We start from the raw sequence: 24,079 nt of genomic DNA, 5'->3' as shown, positions 1-24,079 counted from the left end.
GTTCCGACCTTGAGGGTGTTGCAGAACCACCACCTGTGTTGCTGAGCCATTTGGAGTCTGTGGGACATCTGGAGCCGCAGACCAGTAAGCTTCATTGTGGTGTCTGCAGATGCAGGATAGTGACTCCAAGAGAGATTGCTTTGGGTGCCTTTGATGCCCACAGGCATGGAAAGGAACCTGGATGAAACACAGGCACAGACCATGAAGAAGTCTTGCAGAACAGTGAGACCAGGAGCAGCAGGAGTCGTCCTTGATTCAGTCTCGGTTCCAGGCGAAGTCCAGCGAAGTCCAATGTGCCCAGATGGTTGAAGTAGTTTCGAGTTTGAATGTTGTCCCACAACGAATCTGAAGAACCACTCACAGGTAAGCCCTTAAGTAACCTAGTGAAAGTGTTGGGACGATTCAAGGGTCTCTCCCAGGGGAGGGGCTTTGTCTAGTTTTGCACCATAGCGGGAGCCAAGGGCTCCCTGAACTGGCTCAAACTGGAGTATGCAAGAAGGGCACCAAACATGCCCTTCAAAGCAGTCTGGTAGCGCTTGTAAGCACCCCCACCTTAGCCCAAACCACTGTGTCCTGTCTGGGGAGATGGCACAACTCCCTGCATGGAAACCTATTGTTCTACCTTCCCCTGCCCGAGCATGACTCAGCTGCAGGAGTGTAGAATCCTGTCTGTGGTCAGCAGCAGCACTAGCTAAAAGGCTGGTACCGGAAATACAGGGGCACCCTAGGGAAGCCCCCCAGTACATGGGATCCTACATCCAACACTGGAATCGGTGTTGGGGTAGGATTCCAACATGTTTGATACCAAACATGACCGGTTTCAGTGCAGTCAATATATAGTTAGACATCTCGTAATTTACTTGATGTCCACTATATGTATTAAATGGCTGATCGCACTTACAAAGCCTGGAGAATGGACTCCAGGGTTTGTAGGGTTGCCCTGCTCATGTAGGGGCACCCTCACAGTTGCAAGATGAAGAGCCTGCCATAGGGGTGATTTATAGGTTTTAAGTGTAGGGACCTCAGATAAGGAAACATATATATGTGGTGACAGGTGCAAGCACCCACTCACACAGGTTGCAATAGCAGGCCTGTAGTCACAGTCTGAGTGGTCTCTCATGGGTGGCATAATACATGCTGCAGCCCATGGAATACTCTAGGTGTACCTATACCCTGGGTTTCTCAGTACCATATACTAGGGACTTACAAGGGTACATCAGTAGCCAATGTGGAGGTACTAAAGTACTTACCATTGTCAATTTTAGGGAGAGAGCACAGTGACCGGGGTCCTGTTTAGCAGGAGCCCAGTCAGGCTAGTCAGAAAACAGCATAACACCAGCAAAAAGTGGGGGCAACCAGGAAAGCAGATCAGAATATATCTATCTATCTATCTATCTATCTATCTATCTATCTATCTATCTATCTATCTATCTATCTATCTATCTATCTATCTATCTATCTATCTATCTATCTATCTATCTATCTATCTATCTATCTATCTATCTATCTATCTATCTATCTATCTATCTATCTATCTATCTATCTATCTATCTATCTATCTATCTATCTATCTATCTATCTATCTATCTATCTATCTATCTATCTATCTATCTATCTATCTATCTATCTATCTACCTACCTATCTATCTATCTACCTATCTATCTATCTACCTATCCATCCAGGAAAAAGATTGGGACCCCAAATGTATTTTCCATGTTCATTTTCCCATAGAAAGGTTAGACACACTTACAGCTCAAACTGCTGAACAGATTTACACAAAATTTGGCAGAAAGCTAGACCTTGGTCCAGAAAGAGACCTTGTGATTTGGTGTAAAGCCATGCAGTAGTTTTTGAGCAAATAATATTAAAACCGTTGGTAATCTAGGGACACAGAGCCTCCGTGGATTAGACAGATCTCCTACTGAGATCTGATTGACTGTTACCACCTCAAACAGGAAGGGGTGGCAGCCATCTTAGGACTCAGGACTCAGTCCTAAAACAAAAATGCAAAAAAAATACTTAGGGGGCAGGGTAGGGATAACCTGCCCCCCTAGGCCTGGAGATGGGGCTATAAAATGTTTTGCAAATTCACCTGTGCTTTTCCAAAAAATACCCCCCAGGGTGAGCCAGGGCTCGGGGGTGACGCAAGTAGTAGTTATAGGGGAGGGGGGTACATGGCCCCTTCATAGAGCCTAAAAAGGCCCAAGGACCCCAATCCCCAGGGCCAAAATGCTTTAAAATAGGGACGGGCCACACGGTCCTTCTCCCCAAGCCTAATAACATCCTGAGGATCCCATCCCCAGGTGGATTAAATGTGAATAAAAGGGGAGAGATGCTGTGCGCCCCCCTCCTGCCAGAGCCTTAAAAAAGCCTCAGGGACATCATCCCCTCTGGCCGCCACACTGATTAAAAGGGAGGAGGGAGCCGTACTGCCCCCTCTCAAAACCTTTAATCCCCCAGTTGGGTGGTGGCCTTGCAGCCTAAGATGGTGGATGAGTGAGCCTGTGGCTCCGCGCCGGCCTACCAATTATTCTGTTCCATCGGTAACTGCTAGGGCCTGGCGGCCCTGCAGGGGGGCATCGTGCACTGGGGGCCCCAGGGATAGGTTTTGAGTTGCTTGCTGCATGGAGGTGCCCGGATGCCTGAGACCCAGGAGCAGGATCGTGAACGGCATCACAGCAAGATGGCGGCCAAGGTCCCTGCAAGCTAGTAGAAGCTGAGGTGGCCCGGCATGTGGGGCTACGACGGACCGGCCCGTTGGCTAAGAGGTTGTCTGGAAGTGACCCCCTAGCAGTGCGGAGTGAACAGCGGGACCTGGGCTGCAAAGGAATGGTCGGAGACTGGGGTCGCTGGATGCAGACTGAAGGATGCCGTGGCATGGCACGCTGCGGCCGGGAGCCGGGGTACGGACCTCGGGTGCAACAGAGGTGAGCTGGACAGCCTGTGTCTGAGTGGCCAAGAAGAAATAGCCTGTTGGGGTGAGGGAACCCCAGCGAGGGACATACAGATGGAGTGAAGATAGCAGCAAGGCGACTAAAGTGGTGAGACTGGAGCCTGGGGAGACTAGCTGCTGCCTTGGCAACGCTGCGCCATTACTGCGCCGAAGCGGCGTCCTCAATCCAGGTGTGCAGCAACTCAGGGGCCGCGGTGAGGAGCGGTGGTGATTTCTTGGGGCCTGAATCTGGGCACGGTGGAGACGGCAGGAGGAGAGAATGCCAGCGGTAGACGAGACTGTTTCCAGGCCATCGCAGCGGGTAGAGACTCTTATTTAGCTGGAGTCCGGAATGAGGAAATGCCTTGGGCGACGGCCTGGCCGCAGCGGGATCCTGGGGGACAAAGGGAGTGTGAGCACTAAGGGCCTGGGCCCATACTTCAAAGTTCCTGGTACTGACCCTTGCAGGAGGTGACTGATTGGGGCAGACACTGCTGCAGGGGATGCACGCTTGTTCCATATAGCACCCAGCAAGGCCTACCTGACCGAGACAAAGCTGCCGGGACCAGGTCCATAACACTAAGCAGAGAGAAGACCCCCCAGGGACTCGAGAATGGTGGGGCTGAGCTGGCTTACAACCTCCTGCAGGGTCCCTGACACCCATCACCCTGATTGGGACATCCGCTCCAGCGAGCGTTCGTGAACGTTGGCCTGGCATTATAAGGTGCAACACTAATATCGAGTGGCAGCCTAGTGTGAGCTGGATTATTTTTGCTCCAGGGAGGTGGAGTGAGGCCCAGATTGCTTGACGACAGGAGGATATCGGCAAAATACTTGCATCGGAGCACCTCTTTTCACGATGGGCAAACCTAGAGCGAATCAAGCGGGTGCCACCCATATTAGACGCAATAGCCGACACCAAGGCAACAATGCAGCAGGACATAAGCACGGTGGCAGTGGGACTAGGTCTGCTGAGAGCGGAGCATGTGAAACTAGCTGAGAGAATGAAGTTGACCAAATCCTCTATTGCGGACATTACACCAGCACAGTGAGCACTGGCATTACAGGTGGGGGACCTGACTGATAGGGTCCGCATGCTGGAGCAGAGAGCAGAGGACGCGGAAGGACGGAACAGGAGGAACAACACCAGGGTCCTGGGGCTGTCAGAGAGAGCGAAGGGTAGTGAGATGGTTACTTTTTAGGAGCGCTGCTTCAGAACGGTGGTCGCACCGGAGGGCCTGTCAAACTTTTATACATTGTATAGAGCGCACAGTGTCCCTGCCAGGCCACCGGACCCGGGGTGGCCTCCATGCCCAGTGGTGGCCAGGCTCCTCCACTTTAAGGACAAAGATACCTTGCTGCAAGAGGCACGGGTAGAGGGCCCCTACACAGTGGACAACAGCAAAGTCTCCTTTTCCCCCGACTATACACTGGAGGTACAAAAGCATCGTGCCTCTTTTCCCGAAGCCAAGAAAGCCTTAAGAGCAGAGGGTCTCCAGTACTCCCTGACATTCCCAGCCTGGCTATGTATACTTTTGGATGGGAAGACACATTTCAGCGAAGACCCCAAAATGGCATGGGAATTGCTAGAGGCATATACAACAGAGAGACCACAAGTCACACGGGGGACTGCGGGGCCACCCTGGGACCGAGAACCCAGGAAATGACTCAGGAGGCGGCAGGGGCAAGGTGCCCCAAAGAAACCGAGTTCCTTACAAACAGAGAAAGAGAGAACCTAGGAACTGCCGGCGGTGGCAGTGATCATGCAGGACAGAAGATCGCCATCGGCAGTGGGATGCCGCTCCCTGGGAGGGACTGAAGGGCCAGGGTCAGACTCCTCCCGTAGTGGTAGCATAACTTTGCCCGTGGTGACCCCAAAGACAGCAGATGAGAGTATTTGATATTCAAGTCTGGCACAGATATTTGGGGGCTCTTGGGGGGGCTGTCCGCTGGGTGCCTGGGCTCCAGCCAGAAATGGCCAATTAGGGCTTGTGCGCAACACACAGCTTTTCCTGCCCTTGGTTCTTTTCCCAAATTTGCCACACCCTCCTTTTTGGTACTCATCACAATGGTTCTGGGCCTCAACTAACTACTGATGTTCCACTTAAAATCTGTGCGGCCGGCCGTTGCCAGACTCTCCTGGGATCGGGGAGTTGTTCGACATTGTTTCTTTTTAACGGTTTCCCTTATTAAGTTTGCAGAAGAAGGTGGGTGTGCATAACTGGGGGGCTTGAAAATCAGGAGGGCTGCAGGGAGTGGCTGGTGGGATGTGATTTGACATTTTGTCGCCTGCACATGATGCGTTAACGTTTATAAAGTGGAATATACAAGGGAAAAGGTCTACGGCTAAGTGGCACCTATTTGAAGCGGAGGGATGTACATATAGCCCTCCTCCAGGAGACTCACTTAATTGGAAGAGAAGTTGAAAATTTACGCAGGAGGTGGAGAGGGCAGATATTTGCAACAACTTTTTCAGCCTATTCTCGCGGAGCATTGATTTGGATAAGGCCAGGGGTTCCCTTTGACCTTACACACTCCTTCTTAGACAGTGTAAGAGCTGGTTCCAATAATGCACGGAAGCAGAACAATGTAAATTCCCAATCCCCCTCTCCGACTTCCCAGTCACACAAAGTGCATCATGTAACTGAAGAACCCAAAGGGGGGAAAGGGGACAGAGAAGAGACAGCCACACCTTTCTTCTGGAACCTCTGTTGTTATTCTTCTATTCTTCGCTCGCTCTATGTTTGTGTCTTCTCTCTTTTTTTCTTTATTTTGAATAGGCTTAGGAACTGTAATACAATGACATTCTGTAACCTACTGACTTTATAGCTTAATATTAATTATGCAAGATACAGGGTTAATGCAATTCAATTTACCTACACAACTTAGGTGTGACCAATGCCTCTCTCCTTTAATTATCGCTTTCTGTATGTTGTCAGTAGGCTAGCGTTACTGCTTTCAATTTTTAGGCTTCGTGTAATTATCGATTTCCTCACTGAATTAACTTGAGGTAACCTTGTTGTCTTTTCTTACTCTCTATATTTAATCTTATTAGGTTTACTATCACCTTCAGATTAAGAAATGAGGAGAATACTGTCCTGGATTCATTTGCGGGTAAGTATTTACAAGTATATACAATGACTCATGTTTGACTCATATTACAATTCTGTACAAGGAATATTCTAGCAAAACCTTTGTAAAGGCTAATTCCTTTTTTCACTTTCACTGCCAGCCTCTCTCGCTATACTAAGAATTCACTAATGCTCATGCGAAGGTTGAAAATCCCCACAGAATTTTCGGAGCTTGTGCTGTCTCTAATTTCTCTCAGAATACATGCGCAAACCTCGAGACACTATCTCCTAAATAACTGAATGCTCCTCTATCAGGCGAACCAAGGAATAACAAAACTACATACGCCTTACTGTGGGAGCTCAGAGTGGAGATGTATAGTGTGTTGTGCTTCATCCTCGCGCTGTACTCTGGCGTGAGGATGTCTCACGAGGTTAATGTATTATTTAAATGATGGTCCGCGATCGGATGCTACTCGATGCGTTCCAGCGTTCTGACAACGTTAAGTCAGTTGTCTGGAGTCCTGGTGCGCAGCAGGAGCGTCTGGTTGTGGGTGCTTGTGAAAATTGGAATAAACGTCAAGTCCACAGCCTAAAGAAGCCTCAGATCTTTTATTACATAACAAGATGCTAATCTCTCATGCACGGACCTCCGTAGACATGGCGAGTCACTAGACGTTGAACACAACAACGACACTAACTGACTAACTTCTTTGTGCCAAACTTCCAAGACAAAACCTATTCTTTCAAATCTTCAGGTGAAGTGCGTTGATCTGTGTGTTAGCTCTCCTAACATTCTAAACTGCTTTCATAGATTTTGCAAGACTAGAATGCTGCTTGGGTGGTGGCTCTCTTGGCAGCCATCTTCGAAATTCTCCCAAGCCTCTTCCAGGTCCTTGCAACTCCTTTCCTTACCTCTCGATAAGGCTGTAGGGAAATTACGTTCACAGACCTCTGGTTTCTTGTAGATGGGTGTGAGGTTCTGACGGACGGTGAAGGAAGATATTTACTTATTGCGGGTAGGCTGGCAGGTTGGGAGGTGATGTAGGGCACTGTGTACGCACCTAACCTAAACCAAGTAGCTTTCCTTTCTGCCCCCTCAGCTCAGATGCCCGGCTACATGGAGGAGTACGTGGTGCATGGGGGAGACTTTAATTGTGTTGCAGATATCGCAGTGGATGGCTCTCTACCCCTCTCCCAGGAATGCAGGCTCAATGCACAGCATCGGGATTCCGGGGTTGGATACATCATTAGGGACTGGAGGACATTGGGAGGGTACAACACGCAGCAGCTAGAGAGTTCTCTTACTTCTCCCCGATAGATCTGGTGCATTCCAGATTGGATACATTCATGTGCACACTGGCCTTTAGTAACTCAATCTCACACACACACACACAGAACACCTAGGACAGACCCTTTTGGACCACAGTCCCTTATTAACAAACCATAGGCCCCAGGGGAGACGCCCACCAATCCCATTATGGAGGCTGAACCCATTAATATTGGAAGATGCCCCCTTTTGGGAGTCCTTGGGTACCCTTATCGATATATTTTTCTCAGTCAACACTCACATGGCGTCCACTGCATTGGTGGAGTGGGAAGCAATTAAAGTGGTTATGAGAGGACATTGCCTAGGTCAGTCGATAGGAGCGCAGCAGGAAATCCGACAAGAACTATTAGACCTAAAGGCTAGGATCCTCCACTTAGATAACGCCCAAGGACACGACAATGCCTCCACTTTGCGATTGCAAGAGGCGCACGCCTTATAATGATGTAGTGGAAATGCTGCAATGTCATAGCCACAGGGAGTACCTAGATAAAGTGCAGAGGGAGGAGGGGAAAGCTGGCTGACTGCTGGCGTGGTTGATCAAACCCGAAACCCGAGGGGCACTGATCACGAAAGTCCAGACAGTAACGGGCAAATTAGTCTATAGCCCAGAGGCCATTAATTTCTTGTTCCAACAATATTATGAGAAGCTGTATACTGCCCCTGCACCGGCTCCTCACTCTACTATCAGAGATTTTCTAAACACATTGCTACTTCGGACACCAGACAGACAAATACAGGACGAGTTGGGAGGCCCGGTGACCCTCCAGGAAGACATGGCATCTGTCAAAACACTGGGGCCAGATGACCTTTGTGTGGAATTCCATGCGAAATATGCTGCCAAATTCGCTCTGCAACTATTGGGCTTATGTGCGGAATTCCTACGACTAGGAGGTCTCCCAGAGTCTACTCAAAGTGCCCTTGTGATCTCCTTCCCCAAGACCACCCAGATAGGTTCCCAGGTTAGGGACTACAGACTGCTGTCAATGCTCTATCTGGATTTTTAAGATCTGCAGAAAAATATTGGTGCTTAGACTGCTCCCGCACATGAAAGCACTTATCCACCCCGATCAGAATTACTTTATTCCCTCCCGCAACTCTTCCTATACTCTTCACAGGCTCTATTCCATCCTCTATCACACTGAGGTGAAATCTATGCCACAGGCCGCAGTACTCTCAACCGACCTCGAAAAAGCCTTCGATACAGTCGGCTGAAACTACTTGTTTGAGGCAATGCTGCCTACAGGACTTGGGAAGGGCTGGGTGAAATGGGAGAGGCTTCTCTATGAATTCCCCTCGGCAAGGGTTAGGACAGGTAGAACTGTGTCCACTCAATATCAGGTCACACATGGGACCCGGCATGGGTGCTCCCTCTCGCACCTCCTATTTGCTTTGGCAATTGAGCCGCTTGCAGAGCTGATTCGTAGAGGTGGCGAGGGGATGAGCCTCAGGTGGACGGGCTGGGGCACACCATCTCCCTATATGCCAATGACCTGCTAGTTTACTTGAGGGAATCCAAGACAGGTACTGCCTCAACCCTAAAGCTCTTGGCACATTTTGAATTGCTCTCGGGCCTGCAGGTTAACAAGAAAAATGTGCATTTATTCCCGGTGGATGACCCATGCCTGAGCTGGTGGCTCTGCCTGCCGACATTAATTGGGCGCAAAGGAGGGTATAGAGTTCCTCAGAGAGATACAGGTGCGAGCTGAGCCACGAATGGTGGTCCCACACAATGTAGAGACAGGGGGGAGTTCCCCTTCTGGAACTAGGGCTCTCACACACCCAGCAAGCTAGGTGTCATGGTTCATCATATGAGCCTGCCCCTCGTCAGGTCGGCGCTGCAATACCAGACAGGCACCCAATACGGGGCTCTTTAGTGGGGATCTTTTGTTCCTGCCGTTAGGTGCAGTGGGGGTAAGAGGCCTAGTGTGTGTAGATGTGAAGTGAGTGGATTAAAACAGGTCAGTTAGTCCTAGCAGTATTTTATTCAGAAAGGTAAACTGCCTGAGTAAAAACAGGAAGAGTGGCAGTGAACTAGAGGTTAAGTATCTAGCTGTGTATGCTCTACTCTCTATCGGTCAACATGGTTCGTGCCCTGGGCGTCAGGAGGATCAAGGCACTTCTTCAGGACCAAAATATCTATCTGTCTACACAACGTGATAAGTGAAAAACTACATACCACGTTTTCAGGTAAGTACCCAAAACTGTTGTCTAAGGGAGCCTGCAACAGAATCCGGCGGTCATGAGGACACCAATGTGTGTCCAGCGTTCAGTAAACGTCCGTTTTGAAACCTACCCGGTTCCTTGATCCTCCTGACGCCCAGGGCACGAAACATGTTGGGAACTCCCCCCTGTCTCTACATTGTGTGGGACCACCATTCGTGGCTCATCTCCCACCTGTATCTCTATGCTAATTTACTCTGATTCTGAGGAACTCCATACCCTCCTTTGCTCACTATACCTGTGGGGCATGTATGTTGGACCTCTTTAAACTTGCCCCTCTGTCCCTCTTGTTTGAAAACACAGACATTAATTGAGCCCCACACTCTTTGAAATACTTGGGTATTCATGTATCTCACTCTATTGACGACCAGAAAGAAAGGAATCTGAACAGAGCGTTTCGGTCACTTCAGTCCCGTGTCCACTTTTGGCGCACCTTGCAATTGCCCATCTTGGCAAGGATTTCCCTGATCAAGATGGTTATGCTACCCCGTTTTTTATATTTATTTGTTAACCTCCCGATCCTGAGGACCCCGGGAGGTTCCGACCATTGAATTCCTTACTATGAGACTTGATATGGCGTCGGAGAGTGTCTTTGAAAATGTTACTACGTCCCATGACAGAAGGAGGCCCAGGGGTACCAGATTTTGAACTCTACATGCTAGCGGCCCAGCTGCAATGGCTGGCGTAATGGGTGGAGGGGTGAACATGGAGGGTACTGGTTTGATGGAATCTAGCACACACCCTAGCCTACTGTTAGCTAAACTGTTGAAGCCGACAATTGCAGTCCCATACCACTCGACATTACAAATTACAGCATTACAGACCAGGAAGCAATGTTTGGCCAGAGTGGGGGGTGGGGAGGGCCCAGAGGTATACCCCTATGTTGCCATTAGTGGGCCCTACCCCACAGAGACTCTATGTTGACATTCACGGGAGAGCAACTGTCAACGTGGAAGGAGGCAAGGTTGGAGACAGTGGGCGACTGTTACCAGGATAAATCACTCATCCTGTTTGTGGAATTGATGGACAGTTGTGGCCTCCCCCGGTCAATTCTTACAGTGCGAAGCCTTGACTCGCACCTTTGGGCAGTTGTGGGGAATGGTTAGGGAGGACTACATTCACTGTTCACTCAGGGCTCTGCAAGGCACCAAGGGAAGTGGCACCAGGATGCCTTAGCCACTGCGTCCCTCACCCCATTAGGGGATCTTAGGGGGAAATGGGAGAGGGTAGTAGGTAGGGAATTCATAGATGCAGAATGGGGCAAGATTCTCTGATCCCCTAAGAAAATCTCTGCAATTCCCGGCTCAAATACACGCAATTCAACTTTGTGCATATCACTGATATGACACCCCATCGCCTTAATGTCACGTATTGAGGGGAAATGCGGAATTGCCCGCATTGTGCCCACATAGATGCTGACTTCATACATATGACATGGGATTGTATTAATCTCCGCACATACTGGGAAGCGATCTTAGCTAAAATTAAACACACACTGGGGCAGGTATTGGCCCACACGGTGGAGGTCTGTCTGCTAGGACTCTTCCCCCGACCACATAGATGGAAAGTTGGGAATAGACTAATACATCTAGCTATGGGCCTGGCCAAGAGAAGGATAGCATTGACCTGGAAGCCAGCCCCTGGACCACAGATGACTAGGTGGAATCAGGACGTAATTACTTCGGCTGGAGCTGAGTGTAAGGCGCTAAGCTTGGAGTAATCGAGGGGAATACGACAGCACCCCATAGTGGACCAATGGAAAGAGGCTCCGGTGGCCTTGGAAAACCAGACACTAACGAGTAGTGAGGGGGAGGAGGGTGGGAACGATAGTGAATGAGGGCCACACCCTACCACAATAACCCCACTGCTTCGCTATGCCCGTACGGCAAAGGGGGCCACCTGATGACATATACGCCCACAGTAGAGGGGCAGACCTGGGAGCTGAGAAGAGTCCGATTGTGAGGGCGGAGCTCTCCATGCAGCCCAAGTTTCACTCATTAGCTTATAACACCACATACACACCCCTGGGACTTCACACTCACCACCTTTTCTGCACCAGTTTTTGTTAATAGTTTAGTTAATAAAACTGATCCCTTAATGTTGGAAAGTGATTATTGGTAGGGGAAAATGTAGGTCTACCACTGGCAATAAGGCCACTAACACATGTTATGACCCAGCAGAGGTCTTAGAAAATTATTCCTATGCTCAACCCTTGGTAGCTTGGCTGCGAGCAGGCAGGCTTAACTTCAAAGACAGGTATGTAAAGCATTTAAAAAGACCAATTCAGTGAATAATTAAGACACAACACATAATAAAAATCCAACCCCAATTTATAAAAATAGGAAAAATGTTTATCTTTAAAATGACACCAAAACGACAAAAATCCAATATAGGGAACCGGAGATATGAATTTTCAAAGATTTAGCATTATATAGCACTTAGAAACATATAGCACCCTATTAGGATATCCAGTCGAGATAGACCGTCTCAAAGTCAAAGTTTCAGGCCGACCGCGATGGAGCCCTGAGCAGCTACCACTCACGGTAGGTCCCGGTCACAGTTTTTATCTTCGGACTTAGAAACTTTTCTGGAGCTTTTCTTCCCGGGGTCCCACAAAGCTGTCAGCCAGTCCGGATTCGGTGAGGGTTCGCCGGATAGCATCGCGATGAGCTCCCGGTTAAACGTATGGAAGTCCAACCTCCGGAGCGTTTCAGTGGGGCAAACCCAGAATTCAGGCCAACACACGGTTGAAGGCAGGCGGCTTGGCTTTCGCGATTGCTCCTGGTCACCTTTTCTTCATTCTGACTTAGAAACTTTTTACAGAGCTTTTTCTTTTGGGGTCCCTTGATGCTCTTCAGCATGCCAGAATTTGGTGAGGGTTCGCCAGCCTTGGATTTCTTCTACTCCCGGTCAAACTCTGGAAGTTGGAGCTGCGGAGCTTTTAGCGGGACGAACCTGGATGGCTTGGCCGGCTCGCGGTTTAAGGCAGGCAGCTTGTCTGGCCAGGCTGAGTCGGTCCTTTTATGGAGCTTTTTTCAAAGTTGCTCCAAAGTTCTCCAAACTTCTTCCTGAAGTTCCTCCAGGGGTCCCAAAGTGTCTCAAACTCACTCCAAGGGTCTGGAAGCTCCAAGATGGTCCTTGAAAGTTGAGGACTTCAGATCCCACAATCCACTTGGACAAAAACCCTTACAAATCCACTGGTGTTCTCCAGGTTGATGATCCTTGGTGGTGATGGTCCAGGTGAGCACTGTTAACCTGTAGCTTGCAGTGAGTCCACTCTTTAGTTCTTTTGCAGCAAGGTAATCCACAGGGCTGTAGTTTCAGCTGGTACAGTCTTCAGAGGACAGGCCTTAGAACTTTGCACCCCCAACTTCGCAGCATGGCAACATCTTGATTCCTTAAGTTTAAAGCAGCAGATCTGAAAGGCTCTGCCCCACTCAGATACTTATTCCCAGTTCTCTGGGTCAAGCAGGAGGTCACTGCTGACCAATTGGAGCAGGCCAACTCCCCAAAAATATGACCACATCCTGTAGAGTGTGGCCTTATTTTGTCCCAGAGTGCACCAAATCCTCCAAATTCATAATGGCTGATTTTCCAGCAGGGAGGTAAGAGCTGGCTAAACAAGCCCCCAGAATGGCTTACTTTCCCTAAACACTCCTCCTTGCATCTGTGCATTCCTTCCATAAGCCTGGCTCTAGCTGAGGTGAAGAGTTTAGAGTTGTAAATTACACTAAGAGATTACATTGAAGACCATGGTTTACGACTCCTCCCCCTGCCCTGACATTCCTGTGTAGCAGCACACTGCCTTCCCAGCAGAGCTGATTAATCCCAGGGGCTCTTTATCACCTCTTCAAGGCAGCCTGTCTAATCCACTTAACTCTGACCAATCAGGACAGACCACTGGAAGGCTGAATCTGGACTTACAAACAAGAAAGTCGTATAACTTCCTGTATGTACAGTATAGGAGAAATTCAACAATATCATATTCTGGAGTTTACCAATAACATTCTGGGAAGTCTTTGAATGGGACTTCTAGCCCTCTCCTATCAAGAGTTATTAATCAAAACGTCCTACCACGTTAACAGGGGATTTGCAATGGGAAAAATGACTTGGGCCATTTTTCCAGTACCAGGACTTACAAAAACATATTTTATAAGTACTTGTCTTATATCCACAGGACCCCACCCCATGGGACAACTAGGGGAGACTTTAGGGGTTCTGAATCTGTAGAAATATTGCAGATCCTCCCTCCACAGGGCTCCTAGCATCAAAGTCAGTCGAATTTGGGCAGCACTTTATTACAATGTGGGGAGTGAAATGTGAAATTTCACTTAACCCAAGGCATAAAAAACTTATTTTATAAGGGTCTACCTTATAACTACCTGACCCCCCAACCCTGGGTCACCTAGGGGGAAACCCTGGGGGTTCATAATATGCCAAAACATTGTAGGTTATCCATTTATAAGTGCCCCAAACCCCAAAGTTGAGTTTGAGCACAATTTACTTTTTAAAAGCAGTCCAGCCACCCAGGGCCACTTTTAAAACTGACCTCAGGCTTCAGCAGTGCACACATGCAATTGCAGAAAAGCTGCTGGCCTCCAAACTGCTATGCCCTATTTATACTAGGGGCTGATCTGGTAGTTTGAATCCCCCTTCCCTAATATGCACTAGGGCCCTAGGGGGTAGGTCATGCCAATCACAGGGGTACCCCATACCATAGTGTACCCTAGTATAGTTAGGTGTTTTCACTGCATTCTAAATGTGTTTTTCAGCATTGTACTGGCCCTGGGTCTGTTTAGGCAGAGCCCAGGGTCAGTCAGAGTCAGTTACCACCAGTCCCATTCAGCAAAACGTTGGAGGTGCCCAGGGCACAGAATGACTTTGCAACACTTAAGTATAGACAACATTACTGAACCCCGGTCTGGTGCTGGAGACCGTCCAGATAGAAGGGGCTGGGAAAAGAATGAAATATTTTATGGAGTGTGCATAATTGTGAATTATTGTCTCGCCAATATTCATGAACCATACTCTGTAAACGTTTTGTTGAAACCAATGTTGTGAATTATTTTGTGAAATCAGAACAGAATTTGTATACGGTTGCCTAAATAGTAAAAGAGAAATGTAATTGGACAACTAATTTATATGTACACACTAACGTATTAAAATTCAAAATGTCAATAAAAATATGCTTAAAAAAAAAAAAGCCTTTAATCCCCCATCCCCTGGGGCCAGCTCACTTACTATGCCCCGGGGAGTCCACCCCTGGGATGCAGCAGTTTCCCTGCCTGCTCCAGCATGGGCAGGGAAATATATGTTTGCTCTCATCTGGTGGGAGCATTTTTCAATCTCCCGCCAAACGGGAGCAAACACGCAAGTCTGCTCCGAGCTAACGGGGACATTTAAATATGCTCCTAGCGGTTGGGGACAGACTTTTGTTCTGTTTCCCTGCCAGCACTCTTGCTGGGAGGTAAACAGAACCAATATTGTTACCACCTGAAGGGAGCATGCAAAAAGCAGCTGCTTCCTTGGGGTGGGAGCAATGCTGACCCCAGCACTATGTGGGACCCTGGGCCTACCGCTACTGTCACTAATGTAGTACTTGGTGGGTGTCCCAGGTGGGCTCCAGGACACCCACCCATATTTAAGGCAGGCACTTGGAGATGGGGTCCCCGGGGCCATAATAGGCTTGGGAAAATGAGCCACGTTGCCCCTCTATTATTCCCAATTGTAAACTCTCTTCCCACAACTACCCTCCACCCTCCCCTCCCCCAGGAGTGTCACTTGCACTCAGGTCATTAATTGACAGTATTCCAGTACTCCAGGCTTGGCATCACAATTGACTGGGGTAACACTATAGGGGATCTCAACCACACATGGCGGCAGTATGTTGTTCCTGTTAGCAAGTCTTCTGGTTCCAAGATTTCCTCAACTGTATGCAGCCTGGTCTATTTCTGCCGGGGGATCACCAATTGAGTCTTTTCCATACAAATTATTAATGTTACGTTTTTAAAAGTATTTTATGTTTTGGGGTGTTGATTATAATTTATTATTTATGTATGTGTTTAAAAATATTTAAATTGCTTGTTTTATTAGTATTATTAATATTTTTTATTAGGGGAATTTATTATTGGTGTTGTGGTGTTTCATGTTTTGGTGGCTAGTTTATTGAGTTTTTTTATATTTTATATTTATTTTTTGAGGCTTTTGTTAGATAAAAGATGTAATACTGTTATTTGTTGTTTTTTTTATTTTTTATTTTGTAGAGGTTTTGGGTAGGTAATGTATTGAGCTGTATTTTTTAAATTAATAATTATATAGAAATGTCAATTTGTTTTACTTTAATAAAAAAATTGTTAACTGCTATTTTTCTTGTAGTACAATTATTTTGATATTTTGAAAAAATGAAATTAAGCTTTTTATAGTTTGGGTTTTCAGGTGCCATAAATGTTACTAAAACTCACCTGTTGTTTTAGTTAAGAATTTCCTTAATGAAACTTTCCAGTAAGAAACTAAATCTCAAATACCAGCATAGGGATTGCCCTCAGAGGAGTCTGTTTGACCTGGCATTCTTGGTGTAGTTTCCCCCTTACTTTTTGCCTTCAGACCTGTTTTTACTGGTCTTAGGACTCTGCACACTTTGCCACTGCTAACCAGTGCTAAAGTGCTTATGCTCCCTGCTTAAATCATGGTAACATTGGCTTATACCTAACTGGCATATTTAATGTACTTGTAAGTCCCTAGTAAAATTAAATGCTACTAGTGAGCCTGAAGCACTGGTTGTGCCACCCACCTAAGCAACACTTTAAACATGTCTCAGGTCTGCCATTGCAGTACCTGTGTATTCAGTTGTAAAGTGACATTTCAACCTGGCAAAGTAAACCTTTGCCAGGGCTAAACCTTCCTTTTTGATACAAATAAGTTACCCCTAGGGTAGGCCCTGGGAAGCTCATAGAGCAGAGTGCAATGTACTTAAAAAGTAGGATATGTACTTTTAAGTTATACATATCCTAGTGATGAAGAACTCACTTTGATTTCACTAGTAAAAGGCCTGCTTCCCCATAGAATAACATTGGAATTACCCTATCACATTTTATACATTTAATTTCCAAATAGGATCAAGTAACCAGTTTATGTTTGATATCTCTAGAATCACAATTTAAAATCCTAATTAATGGGGAAGTTTGATTTTAAATTCCAATTCTGAAAAGGCCACTTTTGGAAATTTCCTTTTTTGTTTTTAAAAAGACACACAATTGATGGACGGAATGCAGAACAAATCAAAACATTCAACCCCAGTGAAGAGATCTGGGTTAAATCCATCATTCATTTGTTCACCATGCCACCCTGTATCTATAAAGACATGTTATTTTTTATAATTGTATAATTTAAATTGATTTTTAGTTTTAATATTCAAATACAATTGGGACTATTTTTTGTATACATAAATACTTGTAATAATTTTTTACTTTTGATAAAATGTTCTATGTATATTTAAATACATCTATTTTAATATAAATATAATACTTCATAGAATAGTTATTTTCTTACTTGTTCGAACCCTAGAATACATTTTTATTATTTGAATCAACTAGTTTAAACATATAGCATCAGGTCTATATATTGGGTTTCAATACTTTGGTTATTTTATTATTTTAAAATATTTTTATTGATGCTTTTTAAATATTTCTGTGTTTACATCAGAGAAGGGAATGCGGGGGCACATACAGTAAAAAAGGATAATCAAAAACAATTCATAAGGGGTATATAACCATAACAGAGCAATTAAAGCATGATATTAAATAATAGGCACAGGTTAACAGGATGCACATGTGCTGGGTATACAAACAGTTAATGCCAATGAGCGTTAAGCCTGGCGGATTATACCACACTGTACCATTGCCTGGTTTCCAAATCCCCACAATCTAAAAGTGCTATGTGCTTATATTTGCCTGAATTATAAAGATCTAAAGAGGACACACAACAAGTAGTAAATAAGATTAAGCAGTTCTTAGAAAAATAATTCAGTGCCAGCCCCCCACACAGAAACACTCAAGGTAAAATAACCAATATATGCACATAATTCATAGCTTAGTAGACGTAAAACCGCGAAAGCATATACATCTGGTGCCAGAGAATGCCATACTCATGTTATCAAACATCAATATCAGACTCTTTAAATCTCTCAAACTACTATAAAAGTGTGGCTCCTTAAGAAGTAAAGTGCTTTAAACATGCAATTATCCATTTACAAAAGCCTTCCAACAATATCATAAGAGGTCTCTATCAGCTATTACCCACACCTCTAGGCTGTTGGCAGGACTCTATCTAATCAAAAAAAGGACCGATATTTCTTATCGCCTGGCCTTCCTTCCTTTATGCTCATTGAGTGCCGTCTCCAAAGTTAAAATAGAAAGGAAGCGCCCTTGCCATTGTTGGAAGGAGGGGGGTTGAGGGTCAATCCATGCTGAGGCAGGCTATCCAAAAACAACATACTGCCATAGTGATGAATAATAAGGACTCCCAGACTAAAGGGTCCACTCAACTGTGCATCCCCAACAGCATCATTTGATGAGTAAATACCAAGTTGGTATTCAAGACATCTCCTCAAACTGTGGAGATTTCTGATCTAAGTGAGTCTAGCAGTAGGCATACACAAAAAAGTGTTGATCAAATCCGCTTTGAGGGAACGACAATGCAGACAGGTAATCCCCTCTGTGCCCCCCTATTTAGCAATCCTTGGAGTAATGTATAGATCAAAAATTGTTTTGTACTGCTGGACCTGAAGTCTCGAAGAGCAGAGTTCAGTACGGCTGAGCACCAAAGAGTCATAGAAGCTGGGGTCTTTGGAGTCAAGCCTCTGCTCTCACTTATTGTTATGTTTCTTGAGGTCATCCGATACACCAGCACACAGGCTTTTATAAATCGAGCTGATCTCAGACTCTAAGAACAAATCCAGGGTCAATACCCTAGAAAACCAAGTGAGACTCTTTTCCATGAAATCAAAAATTTGCAAGTATTTAAAAAAAATCCCTGAGATTCAGGTCAAATGTGGCCTGAAATCCTCAAATAATACTGAACTCTGTTCTTGGAGGATATCCCCCAATTTTAAAAGCCCCTGCTTCTCCCACCTCAGCAAGCAGGTATCCTGAAAAATGTCTGGCAATAGCGGATTCCTCTGTACTGGAGTATACCAATTCAATCTCCCTAATCATACCTTATTCCGGAAGGCAGCCCAGTTCTTGAAAGGGGCCCCTAACACTTTGAACTGAACTTTTTTTTATAGTAACTAGGTTCCACCAGCCTTAGCAAGCATCCCTTAGCATTTGGTTCAGTTAACAACTCATCGATAGAAGGTGCGAGCTGTATAGACCCATGCACCCTAGCATTGCTTCCCATGAGAGGTCTCATAAACTGGAGGGCAGCAGCCAGCTGCTACATTTTAAATTCGAGGGAGAGAAGCTCCTCTCTCCTTGGGAAAAGTCAAATACCTGATTGCCCTCCTCGTTTTACAATATGGCCATATAAATCTGATAACTGAGGGGCCCAATGCTTTAAACCAGGAGTTTTCAACATCGAACGGGATAACGCGAAAGAGATATAAAACCTTCAGCAAGAATAGCATTTTTACAATTTTGCACCAACCCACAATGGATAGATGAAGATTATTCCATCTCCCAAAGTCTTGCTTTGCTTCCAAATTACCGGAGCAATATTAGTCTTAACCAACTGATCAAGTTTCCCGCTGATAACAATACCTGGGTATCCTGTCTGCTCAACCACCAGCGAATCCTGAATAGCAATTTGCCTGTTCACCACCAGTTGTGTCTTATTGCTATTCAGCGGGTATCCTGAAAACCTGCCAAACTTGGTGGCTTCCTCCTTCACTACCAGCAGGGCTGCATCTGGATTTGCAATTAAAATTGTGAAATCATCAGCGTAGGCTAAAATGTATATCTCCCAACCATGACGTCCTACTGGTAAAATGGGTGTATTAGCCTCTAGCCTTCGAATGAAGGGATCAATCAAAATGCAAAGGAGGACAGGGACACCCCTGTCTCATTCCTCTCCCAATAGAGATTGGCACACACTGACCATCAATCGTTTGTTGCCATGCCACAGGTTTACCTGCACTGCCTTGATGTACCGCACTCCTAATCCAAAAGAGTCCATGATTTTCCATAGATAGTTCCAAGTTACCCAGTGGAATGCTTTATCAGGATCCAACAGGGTCACTGCCAAGGGCTCGTTTGCAACATCAGCTGTGTCAAAGAGTGCTAGCACCCAACAAATATGTCGGGGATAAAGCTGTGCTTGTTGGTAGAAACCAGTTTGGAGATGATGCGGGGCAGCCTAGCTGCTAAAATGTTGGAGTATACCTTTGCGTCGCTGTTTTAAAGTTATTGGTCAATAGCATCCTGGATCACGGGGGGGGGCATTACCTTTCTCTTAAATAGACAATGATGTTGGTGGTAGACAATGAGCCAGGAACCTTTTGGCCATTCTGTACTCGGAGAAAGAGCTCCAGCATATTGGGAATTAGAGCTGTGCAGAAGACCTGATAGAATTCCAAATGGATTTGATCAGCACCTATGGCCTTGCCAGTAAGTAGCTCTTGTAAAGTTGCTTGAGTATCCTCAACGGAAGAATAAGCCCTTAGAAGGTTCAGATCCTCTTGAGTGAGTATATCCGAAGCTGCTAGAGCCAAAAATGGTGCAATGTTCTCCTCGCTGCATGGAGACTGGCTCTGATATAACTTTTCATGGTATTCCCTAAAGATTTCCGGGATACCTTCAGGATCCCAGACTAAGGTGCCACCAGTATCTCTGATCCTGCTGCCACCTTCTGGCATTCGTAATATTCATAGCACTTCTGCCTCCTAGCAAGGAGTTTTCCTGCAGTCATTTTAGCCATAATTTCTTTAATCTTAGCCTTAGTGACTGCAGTTTGCTATTGGGCCAGACCTGGGTCATTCCCCAAAATTATTACAGTGACAAGCAGAGCCTCAGCGTTAATGAGGTTCTGATAGAGTTATTTAATCCACAATTGGCTTTGCTTTTGTCAATTCAGACTAAACTGGAGGGTTTTCCACCATTCCCCTGCCTTAAAGGCATCCCAGACTACCCCAGGTTAGGCACTACCTCTATTCCAATTCATAAACATTTACAAATTGTCCGGCTCCATTGTCACCCTTACCTGCTTGCTCCTTATCTAAGGGCTTAACTTTCTCTTCCTGTGTTTTGTCCTGCCCGTGAAGCATAGCATTTCTATCTCCCCTTGGATAGCAGACAGTCTAAGTCTCTAGTTGAGGGCCCCCTCCATGAGACCCCCTTAGAACAAAGAAAATGACAAGAAATACACAACAGAACTTGCAGGTCTCCTCAGAACTCTTCCCCCTTTGCAAACCAACAACCTGAAACCACAAAGTCCACTCTCTTTCTCCATCACCTACCCCCCAACCTCTCAGGCAACGCCATCAAACTCTTCAAACAGACTACTCACACCACACCTCAAAACACTCATAGAAGACCTCTACTACATCATTTCCAAAGGACAAGAAAAACCTGATTTCAACTTCTACACTACCCCCCGGCTAAATGGGGAAATAATCTAGCAAACCACTTTCGAATAATAAATACCACCAACATCACTTACAGCTAAAGACTGCTGATCTAAAACTCACCCACTCTCAAAGGCAACACGTCCATCACAATATACAGAAACGGCAATGCCATGATACAAGCCAATTACATCCCTCCAACAATCTTTCCACAACCCAACCCGCTCTCCAGGGCACACAGCAGGGAATAATATGCATCAATCTCACCAGAAGCTCACACTGAATCCATGCAACCGACCGTCACACCACCCTAAAAACATGCAACTCTACACCTACTACCCCTATCCCTCTCGACTTTCCCAACTCCTCTCTCCCTCTAAATCAATAGCTGTAACAAACATCCTATTGAGCCAGAGCTTCGCCCAACACCATCACCAGCTCTACAACCCATGAAAAACCTGCCCCCAGGGCACCCCTTAATATCTCCTCTTCCCCCCCACCACACAAAATTCTAACCCAGAGATACCTGTCCCTGGAAAACCCAACCTACCTTTAATCACAACCCTAACTATAGCCAAGAAAACACAAAGTTGCACCCTGGAGGCACACTCCATAGTCCACACTAAGGAATAAACATGTGGCATTGAAATGCTTACTCCCAATGACCCACAGCCCCGTAGCCCTGAACATCACTTACAGGCTAACTCACTCCTAATACCTCCACTCTCTTTACACTGAAGCTGGTGTCTACGGTCAAATTAGCCAAATGTCAAATCGTTTGGAAAGACAACTAGACTCACTCTTGCCACTGAACCCTATGCCCATGAATTCTATAACAGCAACTCTAACCCGCCTTTAAAGGCAACTAGACTTAGTAACACAAGGCATCAACAAAATCCTTATCAAAACCAAATCCCAACTGAACAGTTGGTGCACTACCCCTCTCAACAACCACTCTCACAGGCCAAAAAGAATGAGCCCCAAGATGTCCATGAGAGGCGCAACGGATCTAGCAAAATCTTATGACCTTACGACACCCCAGAATCCCCCCACCTCTAACATCCAGGCGATCACTGGAATTGGCAGACAGATCAAACCACCTAGGGCTACCAGACCACCATCTTAACGCACTGAACTATCTTTGGCTCCCTCCTCCCTTAAGTAAACCACCACCATCAAGATGAACTGCATGCTCCTAAACTGTAGGTCAGCAACTAAACATGTAACAGAGGTGGCTGAAGCCATACTACGACACAACATTGTGTTCTTCACAGAAACGTGGCTCAACTAATCATTCTTTCCTTGAATTTTTTGTCCCAGAGATTTCTCCATCATCAAAAAAGACAGGAAGTTCCACCACGTTGGTAGCGCAGCCATCATACATAAAAACAGTATCACAATGGCGGAAACAAACTCCTTCTCATATACAATATTTGAATACTTCAGCACCACCCTAAACGGACCCCCCAGGATCCAGGATATTGTGGCATAAATTTGCAAATTTTGCAGCACAAAAATGAAAATTTAGCGGCATTATTGCAGCACTTTATTTTACTCGTAATCATTCCTTTTCAGCTCTAAATCAATGGAACCTGTTTTAGCATAGTATTCCTCTTTGTAATAGGCATGTTTAAAGTTTGTGCAGCTCTATGGAAGCACAGCTCCAATCTCCCAACCTACTAACCTTGTGGGAGGGGGCCGTATTTCTCCCTGAGATGTTCTAGCACCCATGAGTGCACCCCTGCCGGGGCACCACTTTCACGGCTCCATGGGTGGAGTCACACAGCCCCTCTTTGGTCCATGGGTGCAGTTACACAGCCCCCATTTGCTCCCTGGGTGCAGTCACACAGCCCCCATTCGCTCCCTGGGTGCAGTCACACAGCCCCCATTCGCTCCTTGGGTGCAGTTACAAAGCCTCCTCTTGTGTCGCGTGCACTGACTCCCTTTTATGGGTAGTGCTGACAGGACAGACATCTGGCAAAAATCATCCTTCAGAACCAGGTTCCACAGTTCCAAATTCGGCAGCTCTGACCATGGTGTCACATCCTTTCCCCCACTAAACACCATGCTGCCCCACTTAGAGAAACTCGCACTGCCCTCAACTATAACCCAATTGTGCCCGCTATAAACACCTGGATGCAGCTCAATTTAAATTACGCACTAGATAAGAGCAACATGCTGCCTACAAAAAAAAGGTAACATCATCCTGGAAAAAGCCAACACTCATAGGGAATGCAAAATTAAGTACAGCATGTGAAATATAAGCAGGAACAACATGGTTACTTTAACGCTTTTATACTCACTATTCAGAAATTTTGCCTGAAAAGTTAAGGACTTGACTACAGGGCACGGAATGGGCCCATTTCAATGCCCATTGCTTTTATCCTTACAGAACGTAAGCAGTATAGTAAGAAGACCGATTCCCTGAACACCGAGCCGTAGTACACATTTTGTTTTCCAATCCACGTGTTGAAGTGCTTCCAGGATTGGTGCACTAGTTCCCTGCCCAGGGGAAAACAATGCTATTCAAAGAAAGACAAGTAAACAAAAGTAGTGCTTCACTGGCAAACTTTTAGAGTGGTGCAAATGTTTTGGGTATGAATAAAATCAATCTGCCCAATTTGCTACCACTTTGTTTGGCTTTATTTAGTTATTTTTCATATGTTGAACCTTTTTTTCCCACAGCTGGACTTTGGAACAGTGCTTTCAATGGGCCGATACTGTCCGGTATGGAGTAAAGAGAGAGAGAGAGAGAGAACAGGCACTTCTCAGAAACAAGCAGGTACTCTGTTACAGAGTACCTGCACTTCTATTGATCTATTTCAAGCACTGCTTTGCAAAAGAAAAATATCAGAAAAAGACGGGTTACGGTGTTTTTCTGTTTTTGGATCCATTTCACAGAGGAACAAATCAATGAAAGAAGAAAGGAGAGGGGGAGAACCGTTTCTGAAGTCAGGGTTTTCAGTAAGAG

The 24,079-nt window shown here is 46.0% G+C and overlaps 1 protein-coding gene and 1 long non-coding RNA gene across 3 annotated transcripts in view; one reads left to right on the top strand and one right to left on the bottom strand.

Moving 5' to 3' along the window:
• LOC146860824 (sperm-specific sodium:proton exchanger-like) overlaps positions 1 to 24,079 on the bottom strand; it is a 4,630,975-nt gene that overhangs the window by 571,123 nt on the left and 4,035,773 nt on the right. The gene's annotated exons all lie outside the window — the stretch shown is intronic.
• The window catches only part of LOC146860828 (uncharacterized), a 151,548-nt gene that overhangs the window by 88,360 nt on the left and 39,109 nt on the right, over positions 1 to 24,079 (top strand). For both annotated transcript variants that reach the window (XR_014978874.1, XR_014978873.1), the window contains one exon: positions 5,989 to 6,047. This is a non-coding gene — a long non-coding RNA (uncharacterized LOC146860828). The remainder of the gene's footprint in view (positions 1 to 5,988; positions 6,048 to 24,079) is intronic.

The sequence above is a fragment of the Triturus cristatus genome, chromosome 3_1 (assembly GCF_964204655.1).
Source record: "Triturus cristatus chromosome 3_1, aTriCri1.1, whole genome shotgun sequence".
NCBI lineage: Eukaryota > Metazoa > Chordata > Amphibia > Caudata > Salamandridae > Triturus > Triturus cristatus.
The sequence above is the reverse complement of the archived record's forward strand: the minus strand, read 5'-3'. Positions and strand labels throughout refer to the sequence as shown.